This window comes from Schistocerca serialis, chromosome 3, assembly GCF_023864345.2.
Source record: "Schistocerca serialis cubense isolate TAMUIC-IGC-003099 chromosome 3, iqSchSeri2.2, whole genome shotgun sequence".
In the NCBI taxonomy this organism is placed as follows: domain Eukaryota; kingdom Metazoa; phylum Arthropoda; class Insecta; order Orthoptera; family Acrididae; genus Schistocerca; species Schistocerca serialis.
The window spans coordinates 577,705,438-577,723,080 of record NC_064640.1 but is presented as its reverse complement, the minus strand read 5'-3'; the positions used below and the strand labels follow the sequence as shown (position 1 = coordinate 577,723,080).

The window sequence follows — 17,643 nt, the reverse complement described above, 5'->3', positions numbered from 1 at the left end:
GTTTAATAGTCATCAATAACTATTTTTACCTTAGAGATCAGGGAAACCTTTACAGCACACTTTGGCATTGGCTTTTCAATAGAAGATTTGAGTCCACACACTGACAGCCCTTTCTTTCAAATGCGGCAACAATATTTTAGTCCACCCAAATGATGGTGCAATTTAACTGCTAATTTTCTTACAAGGTTCCAGTTCATTATGATCTCTTTGATGACCAGCATTACGTATTGTACACCTATCAACAAATAACAGCACTTCGCCATTGTTCCCATGTAAAACACTTACTCCGTCTAGACTTGACATTCATGGGAAATGTATCTGTTCTTCACAACAAAAATACTTGCCAGTCTTAACAACAATTTCCATCTGTGTGGCCAGCTTTCTACACAAGCACATTTTTCATTTCATTTCAAGACCTCTACACTTAATCATTCATCTCAACACTTGGAAGGAGTGTGACTCTTAGTACATAGTACTACTCTAGCCCAGAATCATTAATTTCAGAGAATCATAGTCTATCAGGCAATGTTTTTCTGAAGACAATCACAGATTGAGGCTCCACCAATTTACTCTTTCCCCACTTTCCATTGTTCTACAAAACATCTGCTATCTCCTGCACAAATGTTAAGCCCGGTATTAACCCATTACCTTGATATACTTCTCATACTAGTGTGATTTTATTTGCTGAAAAACTTGCCTATGCTGCCATGTATCACTATATTATCAAGCCCCATGAATGGTGAAGTCAAATTTATCTAAGGAGAGACACCTCTGGAGTACTTCATGTTATATTTCAGTTCATGTGCATATGTTATTCATTTCTCTTTCTGGAATTTTCGATTATGAAGAGATCAGAAGAAACAAATAGGCGTGGGTAGTGTCTACTGCAAAAGAGATAGAGTGCATTCTCTGCAACACAAAGGCAGTAATTATGATGGCTAATCAATAATATGGAAGAATTAAATTCTTCTTCCCAGCTTCAAAGTCTCAGGATACATCGTAAGTGGGAAGCTGTTCTACGGAATCTGCTTGATTTCTATTACACACCTAGTATCAACTTAGACTAATCCCTCTTATTGTTGTCTATCTCATTATCCTCTCTCCTTCCACTCATCATTTCCCACCATATTAATGACAGTTTTACCCACAATCATTTTATATTACTTGTTTCCTCCTTTGATTTGTTTTATATTTTGTATTTTAAGTCATGTCTTTCTTACTCTTTTACTTTGTCTCTTCCATTACCTCATCTACTGTCTCCTCTGTCCTCTTACAAAATTCCTGGCTCCAAATGTTACTTTTTTGCCAAGTTTTTTATTGCATCTGTCAGTTTTCTGTTGTCTGGAGACTTGAAGATAGTCTACATTTATTTGGCTTCAGGTTTTTTATTTAAGATTACAAATCTGTAATATTTCCATGATATAAGACACAAAAATGTGTACTATAACATTATGGAATCTACTGAAGTAAGATACTGGTTTGAGCAATTTTTTTTTTAATGTACAGTGATCTAATGGTTTTTCAACACAAGAAACAGTTAGTGTTACATACACTTTTGAAGCCCAAGTTTGTATCTGAATTATAACTATCTACATGATAGTTCATTCTGTGTATGTGCAGTGTTAAAGAACTTAAAAAGTCAAACACACATGTATGCCGTCACCCTCCCCCCACCCACCCACACATGTTATATTGTTCTCTCTCTCTCTCTCTTTGTGTTGTGTGTGTGTGTGTGTGTGTGTGTGTGTGTGTGTGTGTGTGTGTGTGTTTGTGTGTGTGCTCTTACTCAAAACTCTGACAATATAGCCAAACTAATTTTCCCTGAGATTATTGTCTTTGAAAAAGAATAATTTAAACAATAAATACTTTCAAGAGAGACACCTAGTCCAAAGAATTCAGTAGATATTGAATGAATTGTATTTTTAATTATGCTCTGGAGCCATAATTTAAAGAAGAAAATTATATTTTTGAGGTATGTCTGTCATGAGTTTCTACACGTTTTTGTTTTGTTTCTTTGATAATGGAAAACTCCAAGAGCCTTACTAGGGCCAGATAACTGAAATAATGTCAGTTGTCACAGAGTGTAACAGAATATTTATTTTTCTAAAAGTAGTTACTTAATGCTTTATGACAAATGTCTGTAGGCTAGCCACAACCACTACATATTTTTAGTATAATGAGAGACCCACTTAGGGCTGGGAAATACTTAAGCAAAAAGTACATGTATTATGTGAAGTTCATCTTCCTCCCAAAATGAAGAAAGACTTTCATTATATTACTTTTCACTGGATGTCATTATATTACTTTTCACTGGATGAGAAAATACTTGATATGTTTATGGTGTGTTTTTGCCAACAGTCTACAGGCTTTTAAGAGAACAGGATTAAGTTTCTGTACTGTTTAACTAGTATTTCATCAGTACACCCTATCAGAAATAGACAGCTGTTCATCTAACTGAAAATAATATTTTGTATTTCTTAGTAAGGACTGTTAACAGCTTCATCTGGAAGATGTATTTTGTTTGGCTCCATATTTTCACTGTTTTTAGGGGGATAAACTAATACTGAAGTGTTCATCATTGGTACAATATTGTAGAAGGTGTCATGAACCCACACAGAGCAAACTTCAGGCATTTTTGACATTTATTTACATATACAAAATGACTTATGATATTTCCTTTGTGCACAAGTGAGATCACAAGTGTCAGACAAATTTGCTTTGGAAATCTACATCTTAAAATTTTATGTAGAACTTGAGCATTGTTTCCCCATTATCTTTCTATGACTGTATGAAAACTTGTGTGCCTTGTGATACACTGTGTATATTTGAATGTACATCAAATATTAAGCTCTCCTACTAATTACTGTCTCCTTTCCAGGAAGTGCAGGGCCTATCACAGCTCATCCACTTGACTGTGAATAACATGTAACTGGTAGGTCTAGGGCCGATGTATAGGAGAGGCAGGGGACCAGGGAAAACTCAAGGTACTACTCTCATCCCACTAACCAATAGGTTTGGGGAGGGGAGGGAGGGAGGGGGGGGGGCGAGGGAGAGCAAATACTAAAGGGTAAGGGTCTGTTATTCATTGGCAGTTTGAATGAGTGATGAGTGGTGAATTACGGTATCTATTGGTTAAATGGCAGTAAGAGATGGGAGGGGTCATCTTGTACAGTCTGTATGTATGTCTGGAAGCATCATTCAACATTTTGAAGAGGTTATTCTGATTACTATTGATGTATGAAAATTGGTTTCACTGAATTGCAAACCAATATCAATGTTGTGAAAATTTCCTTGGTTGCTGAATAAACTATCTTCTATTATTAAATTAATTTACCAACTAAACCACGTTCCACTCTCAAACCAAATTGACAAAGTCCTTTGGGAATATCATTCACATTTATTTATATGACCTTGCACACAATTTTCGTGATAACCTCAGACTTCTTGCAGATGATGCAGTTACCTGTAATGAAGTACTGTCTGAAAGCAGCAGCACAAATATTCAGTCAGATTTTGATAAGACTTAAATGTGTACAAAAGATTGGTAGCTTGCTTTAAATGTTCAGAAATTGTGTATTTCACAAAACCAAAAAACATAGTAATCTGTGACAACAATATAAATTAATCGTAGTTGGAATTGGTAAACACATATAAAATACCTGGTTGTAACACTTTGATGGGATATGAAATAGAACAATGACATAGTCTCACTCAGAGATAAAGCAGGTGACAGACTGCAGTTCTTTGGCTAAATACTACGGAAATGCAATCAATATAGAAAGGAGACTGCATACAAAACACTCATGTGATCCATCCTAGAATGCTTCTCATGTGTGTGGGGCTCACACCAGATAGGACTAACAGGGGATATTGAATGGATCTAAGTAAAGGCAGCATGAATGATCCACAAGTTTGTTTGACCCATGGGAGAATGTCATGATGATGCTGAAAGAACTGAACTGGCAGACACTTGAAGTTAGATGCAAACTATCTTGTGAAATAACTGTAAGTGAGAATCTAGGAATTTATTAGCAAACTCCTGTGTATAGCTCTCATAGGGATCACAAAGAGAAGATCAGACTAATTACAGCACATACATAGGCATTTAAGCAATCATTCTTATCTTGATCTATATGTGAATGGAATGGAAGAAAGCCCTAATAACTGTACAATGGGGCACACCCTCTGCCATTCACCTGAGAGTGGTTTGCAGAGTATATATATACATGCATATACATGTTGATGTATAAGTAGGTGGGACTCAAATGATGCCTACTGAAAGTAATCCTCTGTTCTCCACTTACACTTTCTCGCTCTCTTATTATCTTGGTCAGACACTGTGATTTCCAAACACAGTCATTATTAATACTAATTAAACTACTCACAATACACAAGCTCCTCCTACAGCTGTTTATCATAAGCAGTCCAGTTCACTACACTTAAAGAGCATAAATTTCAGTAGAAAATGTGTATGTAGCTATTTCAAAATCTAGACAGATGCTTTCCAGCAATGAAACTAGAAGGTAGAGCTAATCCTTTTTTTGTTGTATGACTGAAAATGAACATAGGAAGTAGAGCGTGTAATTTCATTTAGGTGATGGACCACCTGGACCCTCCTTTGACTATGTCTTTCGTTGGTTTCACTTTCCATTCACCCCCCCTCCAAAATAATATATATATATATATATATATATATATATATATATATATATATATATATATATATATATATATATATAAAAATCCATGCTCCCTTACTATTTTTCCCTCTCTTCCTTTCCTTGCTATTGAATCCTAGTTTCCCATCACAATTAAATTTTTTGTCTGTTTTTGACTCAATATGATACCAGAAATGAGAGATGTTGAATGCAGCCAGAATTAGCTGAGAAGCCCAACTTGATTTTTCTTAGCACAATCTTCCAAAAGGAAACAAATAGTTGAAATAAAAATTAAATTTATTGTATTTTATCAAGTATCATACCCACAATCCCACCCACGCATCCCAAAATGGTACTCTGCTACTCTGTCCACACAGTACTTGAAATGTCCTATTCCATGATTATGCAACATCTACTCTCAACTCCTTGCCATATGAATCATACCAATGAGGAGAATGCAAGTACAAGCCTGGCCCAACACAACCAACTAGCACATCTATACTCCTGCTCTGTCACAGACATTTGCTGGCCTATCAGAGGCAGGACCACATGTGGAAACAGTCATATCATACAAGGTGTAAGAGTAATCAGGCATATTTTCTCTGGTGTTTCAGCAGATATTTGCAACACCATTTTCACATTGTGTAGCTGGAATAGGCCCAAACAACTAGTGCTCATCATATCTTTTATGCAATGCCCAGCATTGATGGAAAGTGTCAGTTTGTTTCCTGTCACAAAAAATATGTTTTTTAAAGTAGAATTTTTGGAACCCATTTGATAGGGTGATCCCATATTGGTCTAGTCTGATATTCGTTTTATCAATATGTGTTAACATGGATAGTAAAACACAAACAATAACCAGTACTTGAGCAGTGATAGAACTGCCCTAACCCATGCTCGCTGCTACTGCCAAGCATCCAGTGCTACTAAGTCACTGCTAGATTGCCATGTATTCTTTGTGTTTTACTGTCCATGTTAATGAATATTGGACTAGACTAATCTGGGAACGTTTTATCAAATGGGCATGTAAAATTTTAATTTAAAAATAATTTTGTTTGTAATGAGAAACAAACTGACACCTTCTGTTGTCACTGGGCATTGCATAAAAGACATGATGAGCAGTAATTGTTTGGGCTGACACCTGCTACACAATGAAAAAATGAAATTGCACATATCTGCTGAAACACCAGAGAAAATGCGTCTGACGACACTTGGTACATAAACTCTGCTGCAACTTCTGCACAGTATTTTTTCTGGTCATGATCATTAACCAGCTGTCCACCCAAATGAATAGCCACAACCAAGCTGTGGCCAAGAGTAGAGTTGAGCAAGCAGTAACGGAACATGATGCCAAATACTAGATGCTTGATTTCAATGGCTGCTTCACAACCCATACCATCTGGATTGTTGTTCTAACACCAGTTTGTCTAAATTAGGTAGATTGCAACATTCCTTGCAACACATTCTTTGATCTTCCAAGCTTCCTGCCCACAGTATCTACTAGTCCCTCTCCCACATCCATTCCCAATTCCACCCCTGCACCATAACCCTAATGTAACCTAATTCACTCATCTATCACTCACACCCTCTTTGCTACAGTCTCCCTATTCCTCTGTAGTATCCTCCTCCTTTCAGTCCAGTCCTCCACACAACTCCTCCTGCCCGTGGCCAGAATAAGTACACTTGTGTCACATACCTATCCAATGCACCTGCTGCCACACCCTCCCAGCTTTCAGCCATCCTTCCATAAACTCTAATTTCTCTCCCACTCCCTGTCTGCTTTTTCCTCTTGTACACTTCACCGGACACTACCCCTTACACCAGTCAAGCTGCAGTGTCACCACAATGAAGCTATGCAGCTATACGCAGTGTAAGTAAATACTGTAACTCTGAAGAAAGATTTATCTGACGGATTAGCAACTTTCTCAGTTGTGTTTATGTGTCAACTACATGATGAGTTGTTTCCTTGACTCCTTCCACTGCCTGTATTCTGACAAAAACTTCACATTATCACATTCATGATTAGAGGTTTATCAGATTAAATGACGTTCAACATGTTACAAAATGAAAGTTGTACACAAATAGACAAAAGAAGAAATTGTTTAACAAAGATACTTATGTAGACAGCAAAAAACGTTGCAATCATGAACAAAGCAAAAGAACAGAAGATTTCAAATGAAACAAGACAGTTCTAAAGAAAAGGGAATAGTTTGAAGCAAATAATAGTATGTACATGGTAGAATGTACAGTATTGAACACAACTATTTGGAAATGTCTTTAACAGGATGTGAATGTATACAGTGAAAGTTTAATAAGGGAGGCTACTGAGAACAAGACAGAAACATATATGACTACAAACTACCATGGGTGCCCGAAAGGGAGGTCAGTGGGGGCGGCTGCCCTAGTGAGAATTTGCTTAGGGCCCCAATTTTTATACCCTAAATTACCTGGAAAATTATGACCAAAATGACCTGAATATATTGATAAAATGGCATAAAATGATAAAAAACATATGTGAGAAGAGTTATAAAATGAAATAGAGTAATGGAAACTTGACGGAAGGCTGTAACTGAAATTACAAAATGGATAATTAATTTAAGATCATATTTTTCTTGAAGAAATATCATCATATGGAGATGTACAGATACTGTTGTATCACCACCTTAGAGCTACTGCAGTTTAAGATAGTACACACGCTGAGGTTCTTGAAGGAGAGGGAATGTCTGTTGTTGGACAATACACGATTGCAGTTACAAAATATTTCATCATTTGTTGTAAACCGGAGTGTGCACTTTTATATTTTCCTTTTGTTGCAAAAGCAAATCTGCTAAACTGACACATGAATATTGATACTTCACAAATGGATATTATGTTTGGTACAATATTGCTACAAAATATTGATATTTTTGTTTCGACAACCCTACCTGGTACATATTAAGTCACATGAGCATGACAATGAGCAGATGATCCATCAGTTTATTTTCAACATGTACGAATTCATTTTTGATCAACATTGTTGCATTTTTCCAACAGGCGCATGCATAGTTCATTCACTCTAACCTTGAAACTCTGGAAATGTGTCTTAAATGGATGTTGAACACAAATATGTAAAAATTGAAGTAAAAACCTTAAAAATGAAAGCATCCTTAAAAATAAAATATGGTACAGTGCCTATAAGACGAAAAGTCAGAATGTGATGAAATGTAGTCAAATTAAGTCAGGTGATGATGGAATTAGGTTGGGAAATGAGATGCTAAAAGCAGTAGATGAGTTTTTATATTTGGGCAGTGAAATAACTAATGATGGAAAAAGTAGGGATCATAATGACAAGAAAACCACTTCTGAAAAAGAGGAATTTTGTTATCATCTAATGTAAATTATATGTGAAGTCTTTTCTGAAGGTATTTGTTTCGAGTGTAACTATGTACAGAAGTGAAATCTGGACAATAAGCAGTACATACTGAAGCTTCTGAAATGTGGTGTTCCAGAAGAATGTTAAAGATTAGCTCGCTAGATTGAATAACAAATGAGGAGGTACTGAATGGAATTGAGGAGAAAAATTTATGGCATGACTTGACTAAAAGAAGGGATCAGTTGATAGTACACACCCTGAGGCATCAAGGATTTGTTAGTATGGTAATGCAAGAAAGTGCGGTGGCTTAAAAATTGTAGAGAGAGGTCAAAGTTGAATACAGTATGCAAGTTCAAATGGGTGTAGGTTGTGTTGGTTATGCAGCGATGAAGATGCTTCCACAGGATAGACTAGCATGGAGTGGTGCATGAGACCAGTCTTTACACCACCGCCACCACAACCACCACCACCACCACCACAATGGCAACAAGAACAATTTACCCCATAATATCTGGGATTTTAGTAGTTGTGACAAATGCATAGCTCATAAGAGCAGAAAGATTTTATGAGAATGAAATTCAGGCATTACTAATAAGATATAATAAAATGAAATGAATCTGCTGACTGACAGTGATGAAACTACTAAATGTGTACATGGTCCCATTAGGATATCCATGGTGAGAGTTCCATCTCAGAACTGTTGCTTTCCTGGGAAAAGGAAGAAAGTCACCAGATGGGATACCAAGTCACTATGTGTGCATATCTTCATAAACCTCAAGTGGTAATTCAACAACTGCATAACAAACCACACTAGACAGAAGCTAACTTCTTGAAAATTCAAATAATGGTTAACAATTGTCAGGCACTAATTTAAAGTAGCATATTGTTCTATATTTCTTTTTGCTTGCTGAAGGATTGTTGTTTCATACTGATCGACACTTGGTGGTATAGAAATACAGGGTCTTTGTCATAGAACCACTGCTTACCTATGTGATCTAACAATGGATGACACTTGTAAAGCAATTGTTGTAAAACAGCCTTCTTTAATTAGTTTCATAGTCACTACTGCAGATAAACACCACAACAGAGCTTGAAAATCTCTACATTGAGCTGTCATGAAACTCAGCTGATTGGTACAGTGTGACAGTGTTGTTGGTGGAGAATGAAATCAAGTTATCTCTCACTGTTTCTATTGTCAACAAAGAACTATAAACAAACAGTGGCACATGTATGTGGTTTACTTAGAACATTGTGCAATATGAGGTGTAATAGAGTGAAAAAATTACCAATATTTGGAAGTATTTTGTACTTCATAAACAAATGAAAACCAAAAATGAAAGTGAGGGAACTGAAAAATATACTCTCTGTGATGATATATCACAAGAAAATAGCAACTCAAACTCAATATCTCTATTACAAATCTCAGTAATTATACTGCTGGAGAAAATACAGACCTTGCCAGTACCTCCTGGCCTGTATTTCTGATACCTGAAATTTAATTGAGAACGAGGATACCTACAATTCACTAAAGTATAAGATTTTATTGTATCCATGCTACTTGACAAAAACTATAATTTCAAGAATGACTTTGGTGGCATAAACATTTAGATTCAAATGGCTGTCATTATTTCGATGACTGGTTTATTTTAAAGCTTAAAGGTGCACTTTGCAAGTTGTGTGCACTTTTCTGGGCACATATAATACACAGCAGTCATCACGGCACATCCATAGGCCATTCATTCAACAATTGCAAAAAGCTACATAAATCTGCAAAAATGAATGTGAATTCAGAATGAGATAAAGATGCAGTTGAAAAGTAAAGTAATTTTTGTTAATTTTATGACAAATAAAACTAAGAGTATAGAAGAACTAGTCAATGAGAAATTAGTAGCAATGAATCTTGCTGAACTGAAATCAGTTGTTTGTAGCACATTGTCCTATGCATTACATGACTTGCCTTTTAGAGGAAAAGCATATTCAAATGCTGCATTTGATGACTGATCACAGTTTAGTATGCAATCAAGTGATGACAAACATTGTGGAAACATTTTGAAAGTGCCCATAAAAATGTTGCCCATATTTTCATGTAACCGAAAAGATTTATATTCTGAAACAAACTATATGTTTTTAAGTTATGCATTATCCTACATTGATTTGTAAACTGATGTTGAAGCTTGTGGTGCTGGTTCTAAAGTACAAATGTGGTAAATATATCCATACAAAAATATTAATGGCAGTAAAATAGATAATTGACAGAATAGGGCTTATGACAGGACCAATGGAAAATAACATAAATGGTGGGGAAACTTAAAATCTGAGAATGGCTTTACTATAATTACACTGTTAGCTTGTTTATGTTTATAACACTGACCAGGTACTAAAAGGGCACTGTGAAAACCTATAAGAGAAAATGATGAGCAGATAACAATGTTCTCAAAATTTTGAAATCACATGTAAATGGAAAATGTTTGGCCTTAAATAAAGTAAAGCTGTCATCAATCCAAAGATTGTTTTGAACACCACAGTGCTTTACTACACATGGTCCTGTTGGAGATGGTATGCCACTATATTTCTCTGACCTATGAACTGACTTACCATCTATTATAGGAGCTACAGTTTAATGTGGATGCTGAACTATGGTGCAACTCAGCATTTTTCACATCACCAAACATTGCCAGAGATGAAACATGATAGAAAATATTTTGTCCCTATTGTCATGAAGACCTAAGGGCACCCCTGCACACCACATTTCATTAGCTGAGTTTGAAGATGACATGGTAAATTATCAGAGAGAACAGTGTCCATTATCCATGTGGTTTCTATGATACTGTGTGGTATAAAAGGATCTGAGAAGGTTTTTCGTTGGTATTGTGTTGAATATTCTTGTACTATTAGTGCTTCAAAGAGCACAGAGGCAGCACCCAGCATAATGTAATAGACTATCCCCTTCAACACAAGAACAAGAACCTGGAAAGATTTATAAATTATTGTATAGGGAAAAGGAACACAGACATGTAATATGAGATTCACAAAAAGTGCATATTGGCAAAGCAGGAATGGCTAGAGGAGAAATGCAAAACTGTAGAAGTGTGCATGGATGTAGGAAGGATGTATACAGCTTATTGACAAAATTAAAAAGAAAGACTCCAAGAAAAACATATAATTGCTATTCCAGACAAGGTAGGTGCTGAACAGGTGCGACTATTACTGAACCATCAATTTAATAAGACATGTTTGCAAAATACTGACATAAATTTTTACAATCTAGTGGGAAAACCAGAATACCAACTAATCCAGCATGTAGTCTAAGGAAGGAGGATGGTGGGTATACAAGAACAGTAAGTGAGACACTGGATATGCTCCTCAAGACTTACTTCCCTCAGTGCACTCTGGCAGATAACACAGACCAGGAGTCAGTCTCTGAGAGGCACTAGTTTACAGGTAATCAAAAGGGAAGACTGATTATTTAACAGAGAATGTGTTTATTTACAAAAATAAAGTAAAACAAAAAATAAAAATACAATGGGCAGTGGGAATATTTCAACCATTCACATTACCAGCCTCAACAGTCTCTTGCCAACTGTACTGCAACAAGCAGGGGAGGCTTTAATTAGATTCCTATGTAGAGTGTTTAGGGTCATCCAAGTAGCAGGAATAATTTATTATGCTTGGAGGACAGTGAGGGTTATTTCCATTCTGAAGCTGGGAAGAACTGATCATACCAAGGCTAAGGATATGAGACCAATTACTCTGGCCTCCTTTCATCTAAAGACATTAGAAAAGCTGGTTAATGTGCATCTTATGGGGAAGAGGTAACTGGGGTTCCTCTACATATAAACCAACATGCATACCAACCAGATAAATAATCTAAAACAGCACTTCAACAAGTTGTTGGGAACATTGAAAAAGTTCTACACATTCAGGAAATAGCTCTCTGCATCTTCCTGGATATCTAGGGGGCTTTTAGCAATATGACCTTTGACTGCATGGTTAGAGTTGCAGAAGAGCATGACACTGAGACCACCATATGCAGGTGGATTAAGGCCATTCTAAATAGAAAAAAGGTAGAAAACACCACAGTGAATGAGAAAATGGTAGTCAACACCACTTGGGGGTGTCTACAAGGAGCGATTTTGTCCCAAGTACTGTGGAACCTAATGGTGAATGTACTCACTGATGAGATAAATACTAGAGGCTTCTTTTGCCAAGGATATGCAGATGATTTAGCCACAGAAATGCTTGGCAAAATTGGTAGTACTGTTATAACACTGGCACAATGTGCACTAGACACTGTGGAAGACTGGTGGAGAAAACAGGATTTAAAGGTAAGCCCCAAAAAACTGAGGATGCAAATCTAGAACAAATATTGAAATCTCAATCTCTTCAATGAAGCTCCCTCAGTGGAGGGAATAGTAACGTATTTAGGGGTAACCCAGAATGCGAAACTATCAGGGACCCCTCATATAAACAATATATGTTCCAAAACAAGAAGTACTCTTATGAGCACTAGAACAGCCTGTTGTAAAACCTAGGATCCAAACCTGAGGTGTGTGTACTGGTTATACAACACTGTAATAAGATCTATGGTAATTTATGGGGCTACAGTATGGTGAATAAATTGGAAGGTGGTTGCTAAAGTGGCAAAGTGCAGAGGGTGACCTGTTTAGCCACTACAGGCAGAACTGACAGCAGACCCACTGCTGGGATGGACATAATGTTGGACACGTCCCCATTACACCTTTGGGTTACAATGGAGGCAGCTACAGGGGTATACAGATTAAAAACTGGAAATAACGGGATTACAATAACAGGATTCCTTTGGGATATCCAGAATCTCACACCATTATTGTGAGAGTGGTAAATATAGGAATGGTTATGGAAATGCTGTTTATTAACCTACAGCTGCTTCAATACACCTTTCAATTTAACAACTGGAAGAAGAGAGCAGTGGAAAAATGAATCACAACACTGTTAAGGAGATACAGCCTGGTTCAGAAACAGATAAAGGTGCTGGGGCCAAAGAATATGTAGTAAAGCCTCGACTAGAGACAGCAGTCTCTCTAAGGAAGTTGGTCACAGTATTCCAGGTGGAAATATTCACTATCAGAGGGTGTGCAGAGGAGAATTAGTGTAGACACTACAAGAATTGTAGCATCTACATTTATACAGACAGACAATCAACTCTGAATTCTCTATCAGCCAAAGATCATTACAGAATGCCATGAAGTCCTTAGGAGACTAGGGGAAAGCAACAGGATAAGCCTGCTGCAGGGTAACTCAGGAATTAGTGCCATTGCAGAAGTTGAGAGACTGGCCAGGACAGGTGCGCCAACTCCATTTATTGGCCTGGAACATGTACTAACTGACGCTAAGGTGATGGTAAAATCAAAACTACATAACTGGATAAGGAGGCAGCACCCAGAATATTGGACTGTGATCCAAAAACAAAAATGTGGCAAGTTAATGATGGTGAAGCCATGTTTCAAGAGAAGTTCTGCAGTCCTTAACTTGAACAGGAAACAAATTAAACTCATGGTAGGACCCATCACTGGCCATGGGAACTTAAAGAAACACCTACACACAATGTGTGTAGAGGAAGAAGCCCCTAAATGTAGCCTATATGGTGAGGAGAGTGAAACCACACCACACGTAATCTTCCAATGTGAAGCTCTAGAAGACAAAAGACACAGCATATATGGTTTTGTAGAGCCTGAAGGAATCTTGTCTAATTAGAAACTAGTGAAACATCTTCTATTAATTCTTAAGGGTACTGGTTGGCTTTACTGGAATCACAGTGAGTGAAGCCACACAACAAACTCAGCTTCGGTGTGGGAAACACCTATAATAATCCACCAGGGGAAGATCAGTTTGGGTTCCAGAAAAATGAAGGACAGCTTACGCATAGAAAATCTGCTTTTATAGCATTTGCAGATTTAGAGGAGGCCTCCTTCAATGTTGATTGGAACAGACTCTTTGCAATTCTGAAGGTATCAAGGATAAAACACAAGGAATGAAAAGTTATCTCCAACTTGTACAGAAACCAAATTGCAGTTAAAGAGTTGAAAGACTTGAAAGGGACGCATTAGTTGAGGAAGGAGCAAGACAATTTTGTAGCCTCTCCCTGATGTTATTCAACTTGTAAACTGAGCAAGCAGTAAAGGAAACCAAAGAGAAATTTCAACATGGAATTAAAATTCAGGGAATAGATGTAAAAATTACAGATTCGCCAATGACATTGTAATTCTGTCGAAGATGCAAAGGACTTGGAAGAGAAGTTGAATGGAATGTAGTCAAATTATGGCAGACAGTGTTGATAGAATTAGATTAGGCAATGAGAAACTAAAAGTAGCAGATGAATTTTGTTATTTGGAGAGCAGAATAACTAATGGTGGGTGAAGTGGAAAGGATATGAAAACCAGACTGGTAACAGCAAGAATAGTGTTTCTGAAAAAGAGAAATGTATTAACATTGAATACAAATTTAAATGATGAGAAGACTTTTTTGAAGATAGAGAGTATTGTGTAGTCAGTATAGAAGTGGTAACAGCAAAATGAGTGGCCATGAGTGCTCCGTGACTTCATACATGGACCAGTGATTGTGTGTACCTGAACAACCAGTCCATCATTGATACTTCAACCCTTTTAAAACTGCTCAATTTGACTGTTGGTGATGTGCATATGAAGTGAAAATGTCAAGGGACAATCACGGCTAAACAAAGACCAGGCAGACATCATGTATTGGCAGAATTGGACTGTTGTCAAAAACCACATGAAATCAGCAGAAGGAGTCACTTTTGAGTTCCAAAGTGTTACCAGCAGTCCAGTTCACACAATGACTACGTGTAGGGAGTTAAAAAGACACTCATAATCCACACGTTATTGTAGTTAATGCTAAGTGACAACTGATGAGGTATATAAGTTCATGCCACTGGACAAGGGATGAATGGATATGAGTGATGAATCATGCTATACCTTGTGGCAATTTGATGGAAGGGTTTGGGTGTGGCAAATGCTTGGGGAAAATTACCTGCCATTGTGTGTTGTGCCAAGAGTAAAGTATGGAGGATGTGGCATGGTGGTGTTTTTAATTGTTAGAGTTTGGTCCCCTAATTATGCTTACAAAAACGCAAAATATGGAAGGATATGAACACAAGTTACAGCACTGTGCACTGTGTACAGCAGAGGAATGGTTTGGAGGTGATAGTCATTGTTTCGATCTGACACTGAAGCCTGTTATCATGCAGCTGCTGTGAGGCAATGGTTTGTGGAGAATAACATTCCTGAAATGGACTGGCCTGTCCAGAGTCCCAAATTGAAAATGCTTTTTGATGAATTAGAATGTTGACTTTCCTCCAGACCCCTGCATCCAACTAAACTATCTAAACATTCAGAAACCTAGTTGAAGGTGACCTCAACAGAGTTCAAGCCATAATAAAGGCAAATGGTGTTTACTAATTTGATGTTCACTAATAGGTGTCCAGATACTTTTGATGAGGTAGTATGTTAGGCAGGCAGTAATAAGTCAGACTGGGGAAAAAAGAAATATGTGGCACAATGGGACCAAACAAAGGGATCAGTTGATATGACAGATCCTGAGGCATCAAGGTACTGTCAATTTAGAAATCGAGGGAAGAGAGAGAGAGAGAGAGAGAGAGAGAGAGAGAGAGAGAGAGAGAGAGAGAGAGAGGGGGGGGGGGGAGAGAGAGAGAGAGAGTTTTGTTAAAATTTTTAGAGGGAGACCAAGGCTTAAATACAGCATGGAGGTTCAAATGTACATAGGTTGCAACAGTTTTACAGAAGTGAAGATACTTGTACAGGATAGACTATGGTGGAGAGCTGCATTAAACCAGTCTTTGGACTGAAGACCACCACAATGACAACAAAAACAACAGAGCTGTCTGTATTATTTGAATTCACTGTGTTATTCGGATCATCAGAACTTTCCATTGTCATATTATTCTGAGCATTTTTTTTTAAACATATATACAGATTTGATGGGCAAACTGCTGTAGTATTCCCTCTCCTGGTGCTTAAACTAAGAACTAATGTGCTTTTACAGTATGTTTTCCACCACAGTGGCAAAATGGTCCAGTTTATTCATCACTCTTCTCTGGGAATTACTGAGATATAAACGATGATGAAAGTAAGAGTAGACCGAATAATGAATGCCTGTCACTCACCATCAACAAGAGGAATTGATCAAGGATAAGGCATTGATACTAGTACATAATATGGAGTATTTTCCTAAGAGAATTCTCAACATCTGCCAAGAATGGTGCAAAATATTTTCTTGCATTAACTTGGCCACTCTTTTTCAAATAAGAGAGTGTAAGGAAGAGTTAATAAATTTATTAAATGTCAAAAGTCACATTTCTTGATAAAAATATTTTTCTAAGCATACATGTTGTCACTATATATGTGAAGACTATTTAGTTAAATGAGTGTGGTTGTGTGATAAACATAAAAACACAGAGGAGCACATTGCAGTCAACACAGCATATATACTCCTCAGGGGACTTCAGTTAGAATAATTAATGATTCCAGGACAAACATTTTTAAAAAATACTTTACTGGAGATTACACGGGATGAAATTTGTAATGAACCTAATGTTGACACAAAATTTAATCCATTCCATTTTAAATTCATATCATTATTTGAAAATAGCTTTCCACATAATCTGATCAGAAAGGACATTAAGCAGCCATGTAGAATACCATGGATCCCTAGAGGAATCAAAGTACATATGTTGTGAAAGGAAAGGGAAATTGCATCTGTTGGCAAGAACAAGTAAAAATCCTGCAGTATGCAAAGGTTACAAAAGCTAATCAAAATTACAAAGAAAATCAAGGAACATGCACACTATGTCTCAAATCCATAATTCCAACAACAGATGTAAGGCTTTGTGTAGTGTAGTAAAATGAAAGGCAGGACAACAAGCCACAAAAGAGAATAAAATCACTAGCAATTTAAACAGAAGGGCTATCAATGATAAGTCACAGGAAGCAGATATATTTAATAATCATTTCTTAAATGTAGTAGAAAATAGGGACAAACAGTTCAAGGGAAACATCAAAAGGGTGTCTTGAACAAGCAACTTACATAAAATTCAATCATATGGTGGATGTTTCACACACATGTCCTTCTGAAATCGTGAAAATTATACATTCTCTCAAAAATTAAATCTCATCTTGATTTGACAGGGGTTTGTAACAGAATACTAAAGACTTGTTCCCATACAATGAGCTCTGTTTTTTCTGAAATATATAATGCATCACTAACTCAGGCCATTTTTACAGAGAGATTAAAATATGCCATTCTTAAACCCTTCTATAAGAAAGGTGATTGGAGAGATGTTAATAACTATCAACCCATTTCACTATTGACATCATTTCACAAAAATTTTGAACTTAAGCAACACTAATGTCTCCAGTAATGAACTATTTGGATTAATCTTCTCAGATACCCATGTATGTTAAAGCCTCACTTCCATGACAGAAATAAGTGCAAGCCCCAGATAATCTGCCCAGCAGATTAACAATGAGGGTCAGTGTGCTAGCCAACCTGGATGCGGTTTTTAGCTGGTTCTCCACATCCAACTGGGTGGAGATGAGGCTGGTAGTCAAGTGCAACTAG

General features: G+C 37.0%; 1 protein-coding gene across 2 annotated transcripts in view; it reads right to left on the bottom strand.

Annotated features, from left to right (window-relative positions):
- Nucleotides 1–17,643, bottom strand: part of LOC126470467 (fibulin-1-like) — a 660,942-nt gene that overhangs the window by 130,195 nt on the left and 513,104 nt on the right. The gene's annotated exons all lie outside the window — the stretch shown is intronic.